Source organism: Zingiber officinale, chromosome 8B (assembly GCF_018446385.1).
Source record: "Zingiber officinale cultivar Zhangliang chromosome 8B, Zo_v1.1, whole genome shotgun sequence".
NCBI lineage: Eukaryota > Viridiplantae > Streptophyta > Magnoliopsida > Zingiberales > Zingiberaceae > Zingiber > Zingiber officinale.
In genome coordinates this window covers 49,778,319-49,792,145 of record NC_056001.1, presented here as the reverse complement: position 1 = coordinate 49,792,145, position 13,827 = coordinate 49,778,319, and positions in this window count along the sequence as shown.

Sequence of the window (13,827 nt, the reverse complement as noted above, 5' to 3'; positions counted from 1 at the left end):
CCGGATCTGGGGGCGACGACATGGAATCCGGTGCAGCATGGATCCAAGAGGCAGCATGTCGGCCAAAATATGACGACGACTCCTGAGCCGGAATACTATAGCGGCTCGCAGGCCAGGACACGACACGTAGGTCGGATAATATCAATAACTCACAATCATAATAGAGATACAAAACACAACGGCAATGTGGTCGGAACACAGCACACAGGGCAAAACACAGATCACACAGGTAGAGTGCAATAGCAGTAACCCGAAGGTTGGATCAACGGTGGCTCGAGAGCCAGATCATCTCTGAAATCGTACGCTGGCATAGATCAAATATCGAATCGGCGTCCAAAGTGTATGAAAGCGCAGCTCGAGAGCTGGACAAGCGCCGCGAACGTGGCAGCGGCGCTGGATGGTCGGATTTGGCGATAAGAGTGCCAACAACGACGATGGCACTGTGCCACTGACGATGTCCATGGGTCGGCCAGTGGTTGTCGCTGGAGGTGGCGTCGGAGGGCGGCAGCAACCACTAGAGGTGCCTGCGGTGACTGCTGGACTCTGCGGCAACTGCTGGAGGCGGCGCCGACGGTCGCGGGAGGAGGCGGCAGCAACGATCCTCTTCAGTGGTGTCAGCGTCGGTGAGGGGAGGAGCGGCGACGACTGTGACGTGAAGAGGAGGTAGTGTCATTGGCGTAAGATAATGGCAGCGGCGGTGTCGTCCAAGAGCGACCTGGAGGGATATGAACTGCTAGTGTATCGGTGATCTCTGGTGGAGGCGGCGAGGTGACCCCAGCCTTCGTTGTTGCGAGGGTGGCGGCAGAAAACCCCACCTCCTCTTCCTGTGACAGCGCGGGCGTGAAGAGGCCGGAGGAAAGGAGGTAGACGAGAGGAGGAGGGGAGCGGCCGGCGGCTGGTGTCGGCGTCGTCGGCGACGAGGCGCGTGAGAGGAAGAAAGCTCCTCCTTGGCAGCGGAACCCTGCACGAACCAAATCCTCTCCCTTTTCCTCATGAACAATGCCCTCTTTCATACAAAAACCCTCAAAAGGTGCAATGACTAAAATGTCCCCACTCCTTATTTCTCCTATGCCCTTATGCTATATCTGTATCACAAGTCTCCCCCCAAATCTAGTCGGAGGAGGTGCGAGTCCGACTGACTGGACCGTCTATCGCAAAGACTGAATCACTCTCAATAACTGAGTCAAATCGCTGAACCCGTCGTATAATATCACGCGAGCGGCCGCTATCGTAATGGTGTTGCATGAGAGATGGTAGCGATGCCAAGCGATCGACGAAGCAATGAGCGAGGCAAGTGTTGACAGAACGACGCGTGCTTGGCAGAGTGGCGAGAAAAACATGTCGACTGAGCGGCAAAAAATAGTGTCGAGCGGATGCCATGCAAGCTATCGGGCGAATGCCAAGTGAGCGCCCGGGCTAATACCAAACGAGCAATGAGGCAGTGTCGAGCAGAAGTGGAGCCCGAAAACTGAACGGGAGTATAACCCATGAATCGAAAGCGCACGAAAACAAAGTCGTTAGTTGAGCGAGTGCATCGCCCATGAGCTGAACGGAAGTGTACCCCGGGAATCGAAGACGCATGGAAGCGAAAGTCGTGAGCTGAGCGAGCGCAGAACCTATGAGATATTCTAGCCCGCAACTAGTGGAGATATTCTTGTTCGCGACCATTGGAGATAGCTCGACCTTGAACGGGGGAGATAAGCTACTCTAATATACTCCGTAACTAATGAAGACCGCTCGACCCCGAATGGGGGAGATACGGGATCCGATAAGCTGGCCCGCAACCAGTGATTTATAGTCGTCGCTCCACTTCTAGGGTAGTTGGTGCAACCTTAGGTCAAGGTTGACTTGGTTGACCTGACTCGAGTTGACCTGACTCGAGTTGTGTTTTGATGTTTGACGATGTTTGACGAGAAGAGAGTTGTATTCTTGATGTTTGACAAGAATAGGTGTTTGGGAGATTGTAGGTGCAACCTTAGGTCAAGGTTGACCTGGTTGACCTGATTCGGGAAAAGTCCAAGCAGGTAGCTTGGCACGCGGAAAGTCCAAGTATGGAGACTTGGCACGGGGAAAGACCAAACAGGGAGTTTGGCACGGGGAAAAGTCCTGGTGAGTGAAGCCAGGCAGTCGGAGAAGTCCTGGTGAGTGAAGCCAGGCAGTCGGGAAATCCTGGTGTGTGAAGCCAGGTGAAAATCCTAGTGAGTGAAGTTAGGTGAAGGTGAAAGCCCTGGTGAGTGAAGCCAGGCATTCGAGAAAGTCCTGGTGAGTGAAGCCAGACAAGGGAAAGTCCTGGTGAGTGAAGACAGGCAGTTTGGAAGTCCTGGTGAGTGAAGCCAGGCAGTGGAAAAGTCCTGGTGAGTGAAGTCAGGCAGTTGTGAAAGTCCTGGTGAGTGAAGCCGGACAAGGGAAAATCCAGATGGATCAAGGGTGATCGGACATCTGGTGTTGAGAAGGTCAAGTAGGTCAAGGGAGTGACCAGATACGTGACACGAAAAGGAAGTCCAAGTGAGTCAAAGGGATTGACCGGACACTTAGTGAAGAGTCTTAGCAGGTCAAGGGAGTGACCGGATGCTAAGCATGATGTACCAACTGGTCAAGGTTGACTGGAGGTTGGTGTGGGAGACTTGGGACTTGGTTTGGGCAAAAACCAAGCTCTGGATCGATCAGTGGATCGATCCAGCGATACGCTGGGTATCTGATCGGTCCGGTGACCGATCGATAACGATCGATGGCTTATCAGGCTCTTCCGATCGGTCCGGAGACCGATCGAGACGCAGCCAACTCTCACAGAGTTATTGATCGTCCGGGACCGATCAGCCCGATCGGTCCACACCGATCGTAGCACGATCGATGGCTCGTGAAGATATGGCTGATCGGTCCGGGACCGATCAGACTAGAGCCCGATCGGTCCCATGACCGATCGGACTCTGACCGATCAGGGTGGAGCCTGATCGGTCCAGGTCCTAGCCGTTGCGACACAACGGCTAGTTTCTGTGTCTTCTTCTTCGCAGGTTATAAAAGGAGATCGAGCCTCTGCTTCTACTTCTTCTTCTTCTTCCTCTTCTTCCGACTGAGCTGCTGCTGTGCTCTTGAGCTTTGTTGAGTTCCGAAGCTTCGTGTGAGCTTCTTCGACTGGGTTCCTGCTGTTGTAGGCGTCTCGTGAAGTTGCTGCTTCAACCAGTCGACAAGAAGGCAAGCTTGTATTGTTACATTCATTGTATTTACTTCTTGTATTCTCTTGTACTCTTAGCTTGCTGTTGCAAGTGATTGTGGCGAGGTTTCTCCACCCACAAGGAGTTGATATTAGCCGGTTCTCCGGGGACTCATCCACCGACGGATTGATAGGGCTCGTCCACCTTACGGACACGCCGAGGAGTAGGAGTATCATCTCCGAACCTCGTACATCGCTGTGTTAAGGTTTGATATTCTTCCTTTCGTTTCTAGTTTAGTTTTCCGCTGCGCTAACGAATTGTAGGAAGAAACGAGCGATTTGGGGCGGCTATTCACACCCCCCCTCTCTAGCCGAGTACGTAGGATCCTAACAAGTGGTATCAGAGCAAGGCCGCTCTTCATTGGATCAACACCCGGGGGAGCACAAGCGCTAGAGAATGGATCGGTTCGGAGAAGATGTCACAATTCCACCTTTCTACGATCGCGACGACTTCGCGTTTTGGAAGGTAAGAATGAAATATTTTCTTATGACTAATCTTGAAAATTGGAGTTGTGTTCAATTAGGGTTCAAGCCTCCGATGGACAAGAAAGGAGAAACCCTAGAGAAGAAGAAGTGGACCAAGGAACATGTCTACCAATCCCTAGTCAACGATGAGGTATTGAAAATTTTTGAATTTTCATTACCTACTGATATATTGTGTAAGATAGGTGGTTACAACAATGCCAAGGAATTGTGGAACAATTTGGCCAAGCTCCATGAAGAAAGCTCCATTTCAAGTCATGAAGAGGAGTCAAGTGAGCTAAGTAGCTCACACCATGGGGATGTGGATTTAGAAGTTGAGGGCCACTCAACATCTAAAGAAGAAGAGGAGGAGATTTCTTCTTCAAGTTCGGAGCAAGAAGAAGAAGTTTCTACCTCCGGAAGGGATGAAGGAGAGATCGTTCATCCATCCTCAAACCTAGGTAACTCAAGCCATTTAATTTCTAGCAAATTACACATAATGTGCTTTGAGTGTAGGGAGTATGGACATTACAAGAGTAAGTGTCCAAGGAGGATTAGGAAGACTCCACCGGCACCAAAAGTCAAGGAAGTCGGAATCCCGATACGCAAATGCAAGGAGCACGTGGTGTGCTTTCAATGCAAGCGAAGGGGACATTATCGGAGCCAATGTCCAAGGGGGAGGCAACCTCACAAGGATAAGAGATCGAGCACATGTATAGGGGGAGCTAGGGCAAACCCTAAGGTAATCTCTAAGGCACATTCTTGCAATTCTAGTAGGATGCATGCTAGTAGCCTTATTGCTATTGTCAAGAATGATAAGCATGTTAATTCTAGGAACCAATATATGTGCTTAGGTGCCAAAGATGTTAGTCTAGATAAGGATAACACTAGGAAAGCCAACCCTAGGATTAACTCATCTAAGATTAAGGGAAACCTAGATAGAAATCCCAAATCATCTAGACATATGCCTAGGAATACCTCAAAGAAAAATGAAAAATTAAAAATTGAGGTATTAGAGAAGGAGAATCAAGTCTTGAGGTCAAGACTTGATACTTTGGAAAAGACTCTTAAGAACTTGGAGAAGTCATCTCTAGGGTTTAAGGGTCAAAAACCAATGTCCAAGGACAAGAAAGGTTTGGGTCACAAACCTAAGTCCCAAGTGGTCAAGCCCACTTATCACAATGTTCCATTCGATTATGGAACAAAATCTAGGGCTAGGAAGACCATCACCAAGGTCACAAGGGGAGTCACCCCTAGAGTTGATCTTGATGAGTCCCAAATGACCAAGGCTTTAAAGCCTAAGAGGGTCATTAGGAGGATTGCTAGGGAAGTCATCCCTAGTGAATATTTAGTGAACCCAATGAGCTCCAATAGGTATTGGGTTCCTAGGAGCGTGATTTCATCACACTAGATGAGTTAGGGTGTGCCAACCTTACTTGAATAGGTAGTTAACCTAATCATGGCAAAAGGTGGCACTTTAGGATTTTTCAAGGTATAATTAAGCCTTGAAAATGAAATTAAGAATTATTCCTAAGGTGATTAGGACGTGCCAATCTCATTTGAGGAGTTTTCTAGGATCAATCTAATTGGCACATGGTGATCTTTAGTATATGATTTTAGGTCTATTACACTTAGGAATATAGAACCTATGGCAAAATGATCAAAATTATCAAAAATGGCAACTAAGGCTAGAATTAGGTATTTTCTATACCTTTATGTGCTATTTGTCATATATTGTTTGCCATATGCCATGTCATGACATCATATTTAGTTTATGATCATTTAAAATGTCATGATAATGCTTAGGTTATCTATATGTCATGCTTTATTTAAGTTTCATACTTTATGCCATGACATCATGATATTGGCACATGTTTTCATTTATGATATCTTTTTATGTCATGTCATCATTTCTTGCATTTATAATCAATGAAATTGATCTAAGGATAAACAACACAATTTGATATGGAGATCAAGTTGTTGTTTTAGAAAATGCATGAAAACTTAGCCTAAGATAACCTAAACTCATATCTCACATCAAAATTGACTTGGATGTGTTTTATACACCTTAGATGTGTGTGAGATATTAGGATCATGAGTTAGGATCAAGGTGCATAGTCCTTGTACTTAGATGAGCCTAATTCGAAATTGGGGATCATAGGGAAAGCTTATGTACAAGTCATGTACATATAGCCCTAAGATTGTGGTCCTAAATTAAAAGGTTTAAAATCATTTTGAAATTGGTTTGAAAAACCTTGATGAAGCTTTTCTAGTGATAGTACTCATCATTGAGCAAATTGATACAAAGATGAGTTAACTTTGAACTATTTCAAAAACTTTTGAACTTTGTATCAAGATTTGAAAATGGAAGTTATTTTCATAGAAAACTATTTTTCCTTGATAGTATATGGTATGAGGAATGTATCCTCAAAATTTCACAATTTTTCGAATTTTCTGGAATTTGTTGTGAGTTTCTGAATTTCGGGAGAGAAGAAATCGAAACCGCCGATCGAACTTGATCGATCATCGACCGATCCAGGAAGGCCGGATCGGTCCGGGACTGATCCAGGGGTCTGATCGGTCCGGTGACCGATCAGGTGCGCTGAATTTGCTGAATTTCGACTGTGGTCTGAAATTTCAGCTGTGGGAGTTGAGTTTCGGGTTTCTAAAGGTTTGAAACTCTCCAAGACATTGTTGGTGCAATGGTCAAGGGGGGAGTTGACCTTTAGGGGGAGTCTTAACTAATTGTCAAGGGGGAGTTGACTTTTAGGGGGAGTTTTTACTCCTTAAGACTTTTGAGGATTAGTGATATGGGATTGTCACTAAGTGTTGAGTTTAGTATCAAGGCGGAAATTAAGGGTTTCAATGAAAGGTATGGGACTTTCATTAGGAAGAAACTCTTGACCTTGATTCCCTCTTTTTGATGTGTGTCAAAAAGGGGGAGAGATGTCCAAAGGGGGAAAGTGTAGGTTTTGGAAGAATGTTCAAGGAAGAACATTGGAAAACCTAAGTTAGGTTATCGGGTTAACCTAACTTGTTCATGGACATCAAAAAGGGGGAGATTGTTGGTGCAACCTTAGGTCAAGGTTGACTTGGTTGACCTGACTCGAGTTGACCTGACTCGAGTTGTGTTTTGATGTTTGACGATGTTTGACGAGAAGAGAGTTGTATTCTTGATGTTTGACAAGAATAGGTGTTTGGAAGATTGTAGGTGCAACCTTAGGTCAAGGTTGACCTGGTTGACCTGATTCGGGAAAAGTCCAAGGTGGAGCATGCGGAAAGTCCAAGTATGGAGACTTGGCACGGGAAAGACCAAGCGGAGTTTGGCACGGGAAAGTCCCGTGAGTGAAGCCAGGCGGTCAGGAAAGTCCCGTGAGTGAAGCCAGGCAGTCGTGAATGAAGTGTAGGCTGTGAAAATCCTAGTGAGTGAAGCTAGGTGAAGGTGAAAGCCACAGTGAGTGAAGCCGCATTCGAGAAAGTCCTGGTGTGAGTGAAGCCAGGCAGGTGAAAGTCCCGTGAGTGAAGCCGAGCAGTTGATGAAGTGAGGCAGCTGTGAAACCCTAGTGAGTGAAGCTAGGTGAAAGTCCCGGTGAGTTAGGCAAGGGAAAATCTAGATGGATCAAGGGTGATTGGACATCCGGTGTTGAGAAGGTCAAGTAGGTCAAGGGAGGACCGGATACGTGACACGAAAAGGAAGTCCAAGTGAGTCAAAGGGATTGACCGGACACTTAGTGAAGAGTCTTAGCAGTCAAGGGAGTGACCGGATGCTAAGCATGATGTACCAACCGTCAAGGTTGACCGGAGGTTGGTGTGGAGACTTGGGACTTGGTTTGGGCAAAACCAAGCTCGATCGATCGCTGGATCGATCCAGATGGGGTATCGATCGGTCCGGTGACCGATCGGGCATCGCTGAATTTGCTGATTTCGACGGCCGGAGACCGATCGGGCGAAGCCAACTCTCACAGAGTTGGCTGATCGGCCTGGGGACCGATCAGCCTAGAGCCCGATCGGTCCCATGGCACGATCAGTGGCTCTGTGAAGATATGGCTGATCGGTCTGGGGACCGATCAGACTAGAGCCTGATCGGTCCCATGACCGATCAGAGAGGCTCTGGACCGATCAGGGTGGAGCCTGATCGGTCCAGGTCCTAGCCGTTGCGACACAACGGCTAGTTTCTGTGTCTTCTTCTTCGCAGGTTATAAAAGGAGATCGAGCCTCTGCTTCTACTTCTTCTTCCTCTTCTTCCGACTGAGCTGCTGCTGTGCTCTTGAGCTTTGTTGAGTTCCGAAGCTTCGTGTGAGCTTCTTCGACTGGGTTCCTGCTGTTGTAGGCGTCTCGTGAAGTTGCTGCTTCAACCAGTCGACAAGAAGGCAAGCTTGTATTGTTACATTCATTGTATTTACTTCTTGTATTCTCTTGTACTCTTAGCTTGCTGTTGCAAGTGATTGTGGCGAGGTTTCTCCACCCACAAGGAGTTGATATTAGCCGGTTCTCCGGGAACTCATCCACCGACGGATTGATAGGGCTCGTCCACCTTACGGACACGCCGAGGAGTAGGAGTATCATCTCCGAACCTCGTACATCGCTGTGTTAAGGTTTGATATTCTTCCTTTCGTTTCTAGTTTAGTTTTCCGCTGCGCTAACGAATTGTAGGAAGAAACGAGTGATTTGGGGCGGCTATTCACACCCCCCCTCTCTAGCCGAGTACGTAGGATCCTAACATAATATACTCCGTAACTAATGAAGACCGCTCGACCCCGAATGGGGGAGATACGGGATCCGATAAGCTGGCCCGCAACCAGTGATTTATAGTCGTCGCTCCACTTCTAGGGTTTATAGTCGTCGCTCGACTTCTAGAGTTTATAGTCGCCGCTCAACTTCTAGGGTGTATAGTCATCGCTCGACTTCTAGAGGTCGTAGCTCTAATATAACTCAAACCCGAACGATCAGCTCGGGAGTCTCTGACTCAAGGGTTTATAGTCGCCGCTCGACTTTTAGAGTTTATAGTCGTCGCTCGACTTCTAAAGCTCATGGCTCTAATATAACTCAAACTCGGCCGATCGACTCAGGAGTCTTCGAAATTGAGCTTGTGACTCTAATATAATATAAACCGGTCGATCGGCACAGGAGTCTTCGACATAAAGCCTGTGGCTCAAATATAAACACCTGACCGATTGGCACGGGAGTCTTCGACGTTGAGCCTGTGGCTCAAATATAATATAAACCCTGCCGATCGGTACAGGAGTCTTCGACGTTGAGCCTGTGACTCAAATATAATATACACCCAGCCGATCGGCACGGGGAGCCTTTGGCATTGAGCCTGTGACTCTAATATAATATAGACTCGGCCGATCGGCCTGGGAGTCTTCGACGTTGAGCCTGTGGCTCAAGTATAGCATAGACCCCGCCGATCGGCATGAGAGTCTTCGACATAAAGCCTGTGGCTCAAATATAATATACATCCGGGCGATTGACACGGGAGTCTTTGACGTTGAGCCTGTGGCTCAAATATAATATACACCCGGTCGATCGACACGGGAGTCTTCAACGTTGAGCCTATAGCTCAAATATAATATACACCCGCACGGTAGTCTTCGACGTTGAGTCTGTGGCTTAAATATAATATACACCTGGCTGATCAACACAGGAGTTTTCGACGTTGAGCCTGTGGCTTAAATATAATATACACCTGGCTGATCAACACAGGAGTTTTCGACGTTGAGCCTGTGGCTCAAATATAATATCACCCCGTCGATCGACACGGGAGTTTTCGACGTTGAGCCTGTGGCTCAAATATAATATACACCCGGCCGCTTGGCACGGGGAGCCTTCGACATTAAGCATGTGGCTCAAATATAATATACATCCGGTCGATATGCTCGGAAGTCTTCGACGTTGAGTCTGTGGCTCAAGTATAGCATAGACCCGACCGATCGGCACGGGAGTCTTCGACATAGAGCCTGTGGCTTAAATATAATATACACCCGACCGATCGGCACGGGAGTCTTCTACGTTGAGTCTATGGCTCAAATATAATATACACCCAGCTGATCGGCACGGGAGTTTTCTACATTGAGCCTGCGACTCAAATATAATATACACCTGACCGATCAGGCCAGGAGTCTTCGATGTTGAGCCTGTGGCTCAAGTATAGCATAGACCCGGTCAATCGACACAGGAGTCTTTGATATAGAGTCAGTGACTCGAATATAATATAAACCCGGCTGATTGGTACGGGAGTCTTCGACATAGAGTCTGTGGCTCGAATGTAATATACACCCGGTTGATCGACACGGAAGTCTTCGACATAGAGCCTGTAGCTCGAATATAATATAAACTCGGTCAATCGGCACGGGAGTCTTCGACATAGAGCCTGTGGCTTGAATATAATATACACCCGGCTGATCGACACGGGAGTCTTCGACGTTGAGTATGTGGCTCAAATATAATATACACCCAGTCGCTCGACACGGGGATGCTTTGACATTAAGCATGTGACTCAAATATAATATACACCCGGCCGATCGGCCCGGGAGTCTTCGACTTGAGCCTATGGCTCAAGTATAGCATAGACTCGACCGATCGGAACAGGAGTCTTCGGCATAGAGCATGCGGCTCAAATATAATATACACTTGGGCGATCGACACGAGAGTTTTCGACGTTGAGCTTGTGGCTCAAATAAAATATACACCCGCCCGATCAGCACGGGAGTCTTCGACATTGAGACTGCGGCTCAAATATAATATACACCCGACCAATCGACACATGAGTCTTCGACGTTGAGCCTGTGGCTCAAATATAGCATAGACCCGGTCGATCGGCACGGGAGTCTTCAATCGAGAAACTATGGCAGATCATATGACTGAAAGAGAAAATATAACGAAAAAACTGACCTACCGACCAGCAGAGGATCTGACTCAATTCCTCGACTCCCGAATACCCATGGAATGAGGAGAATATGATATGCTCGTCGAAACCCACCAAGGTCATGAGTATGACAGAATTTTTCAACGTCGTCCATGTTCACGTTCCAGATCAGGCGAAGTTCCCACAGACGACGTCAAAATGATCCTGTCTGGAATCTAAGAAGACGAAACTGCCGGTGTGATGTGGCTGGAATGTTGACCGCATCCCCATGACCTGGATGGTGAGCTGTCTTCTGTGTTGACCAAGTCGTCAGAGACCCTCTGGTCAACAGTACCTGCAACCAGCGACCAGGTTGCCCCGGTCCCTGGTACCTTGATGCTCGAGGCGGGTCCCATGAATATGTAAACATCCAAATAATAGTAGAACAATAAAATAAATACAAGATAAGTACAGTGGCGTACACTGACCCGGGGGGCATCCTTGGATGGATCGGTGAGCTGGTGGCGATACTGATCGAGTCGTCGTGCCCCTGAAGAGTAGACGAATGTGAGGCAGCTGTGGAGTCGGATTTGGGGGCAACGACATGGAATCCAATGCAGCATGGATCCAAGAGGCGGCATGTCGGCCGAAATATGACGACGGCTCCAGAGCCGGAATACTACAGTGGCTCGTAGGCCGGGACACGACACACAAGCCGGATAATACCAGTAACTCACAATCGTAATAGAGATACGAAACACAGCGGCTCGATGGCTTGAACACAGCACACAAGGCAGAACACAGATCACACAGGTAGAGTGCAATAGCAATAACCCGAAGGCCGGATCAGCGGTGGCTCGAGAGCCGAATTATTGCCGAAATCGTACGCCGACATAGATCGAATATCAAATCGCCGTCCAATGTGTATGAAAGCGTAGCTCGAGGGCTGGACAAGTGCCGCGAACGTGACAACGACGCTAGATGGTCGGATTTGGCGATAGGAGTGCCAACAGCGACGATGGCGCTGTGCTACCGACAATGGCCATGGGTCGGGCGGTGGCTGTCACTGGAGGTGGCATTGGAGGGCGACAGCGGCCACTAGAGGTGCCCGCGGTGACTGCTGGACTCAGCGGCAGCTGCTGGAGGCGGTGGCAACAGTCGCGGGAGGAGGCGACGGCGCCCGCTGGAGGCAGCAACGATCCTCCTCACTGGCGTCAACGTTGGCGAGGGGAGGAGCGGTGACGACTGTGACGTGAAGAGGAGGTAGTGTCGCTGGTGTAAGATGATGGCAGCGGTAGTGTCGTCCAGGAGCGACTTGGAGGGATATGAACTGCCGGTGTGTTGGCGATCTCTGGCGGAGGCGGCGAGGTGGCCCCAACCTTCGTTGTTGCGAGGGCGGCGGTAGAAAACCCCACCTCCTCTTCCTGGTGACGGTGCTGGCGTGAAGAGGCCGGAGGAAAGGAGGTAGAGGAGAGGAGGGGAGCGGTCGATGGTTGGCGTTGACATCGGCATCGGCGCATGAGAGGAAGAAAGCCCCTCCTTGACGGCGGAACCCTGCACGAACCAAATCCTCTCGCTTTTCCTCATGAACAGTGCCCCCCTTTCATACAAAAACCCTCAAAAGGTGCAATGACTAAAATGCCCCCACTCCTCCTCCTTATTTCTCCTATGCCCTTATGCTATATATATATATATATATATATTAGTCAGAAAAATAAGTGATATAAATTTCAATCATAAAATTTTAAAAATTATTATATAAAGTTTTAATTTTTAAATTTTACAACTAGCTAAAAGTTATTATTATTATATCGGGACTTTACACGGTTAACATTCGGTAACTCTTAACCTACCAAGACTTCTCCTATTCTACACATTCGGTCTTGCTTGATCTTTTTATCCTTCATAATTTATTAGGACTTTCTATACTAGCCTAATATCCAATTCTCCCCGATCGATTAGAGCTTTCATCCACATGTCAAGGGTATTATCATTTATGATCTATTTGGACCATCCATCCTATGTCAGATGTCCGATCAACTTTGACCGACTTAAACTTCGTTTCTCATGTCAAGTGCCTGATCATTTATAACTCACTTGACTTCACTTCTCATGTCAAGTGTCTAATCCTTCATGATCTATTAGGACTTTCCTTCACATGTTAAGTGTTTGATCAATCATGATCTACTAGGAATTCTCATTCCATGTTAGTGTTCAATCAACCATAAACCACTTGGACTTTTCATCTCAAGTCAATTCCTTGGCATGCCAAGTATCTGGTCAATCATAACTTATTTGGACTTATCATTACATGTCAAGTATCTGATCAACTATACCACACTTGGACATCTCATCTAATGTCAACTCCTTATTATATTTAGGACCTCCAAATATCTAACCAACAGACGAAGTATCTAGTTGAATTTATCCACCATTAAGTATCTAGTCACTATTGACCTACTTGACATCTTACTTAATCCCATATTGCTCACCATATCGCTCAAACATCGAAACTCATACTAAGTTAGCTTGAGGTTGGTCAATCAAGTTTAATCCACTTAGTCAGCTTTAACCAGAGATCAATTGCACAGAGTTTTGACCAGAGATCAATTGTACCAATAATCTTTTTTTTTTTATATATATTAGACTATATTTAAATTTAAGACTAACTCATTAATCCACCATCCTACTTCATCCTTATTCTCGTAACAAAGGCCTTTCATTCTTCCCACCTACATCAAAAAGATCTCTTTTCAAATCACTTTTCCATTCTGAACTTCCAAAATCACAAGAAGGTTCTCTACTTCACAAAACCATATCTCCTTTTTGAATTCCTTCACTCTCTTCCTTTTATATCGGAATTATGCGATGGACCTCCCATTCACTTCAATCAATTGCACCAATAGATTTTCACACAATTTCAGGTAAACATACAAAAGTCCAATTTTATCATTTCACTTTGAGAAATTGCACGCTTTAGTAAATACCAAAATATGATGCACATTTTGAGTAATACCAACTTTGAGTATGCAAAATGGTAAAATGTCATATTTTTTTTCACAAGATAATTGTAAAGTAGATATTAGAATTCGTTGTTCTGGCTTTTATTTTTCAAATATCTTCGTCTTTCTTATTTCCTTGCTCATATTCTGCATTTACCGAGTAGACTTTCAATGATTGTATACTAATCAAGTCAATTTGTTTTAAAAAAATAATTTATTAACAATCGTTTTAATTAGTTAATCTAACTTGGGTATTTGCTCCATTTATGCATAATTATTTGATGCTACTTAGAATCTATAATGTT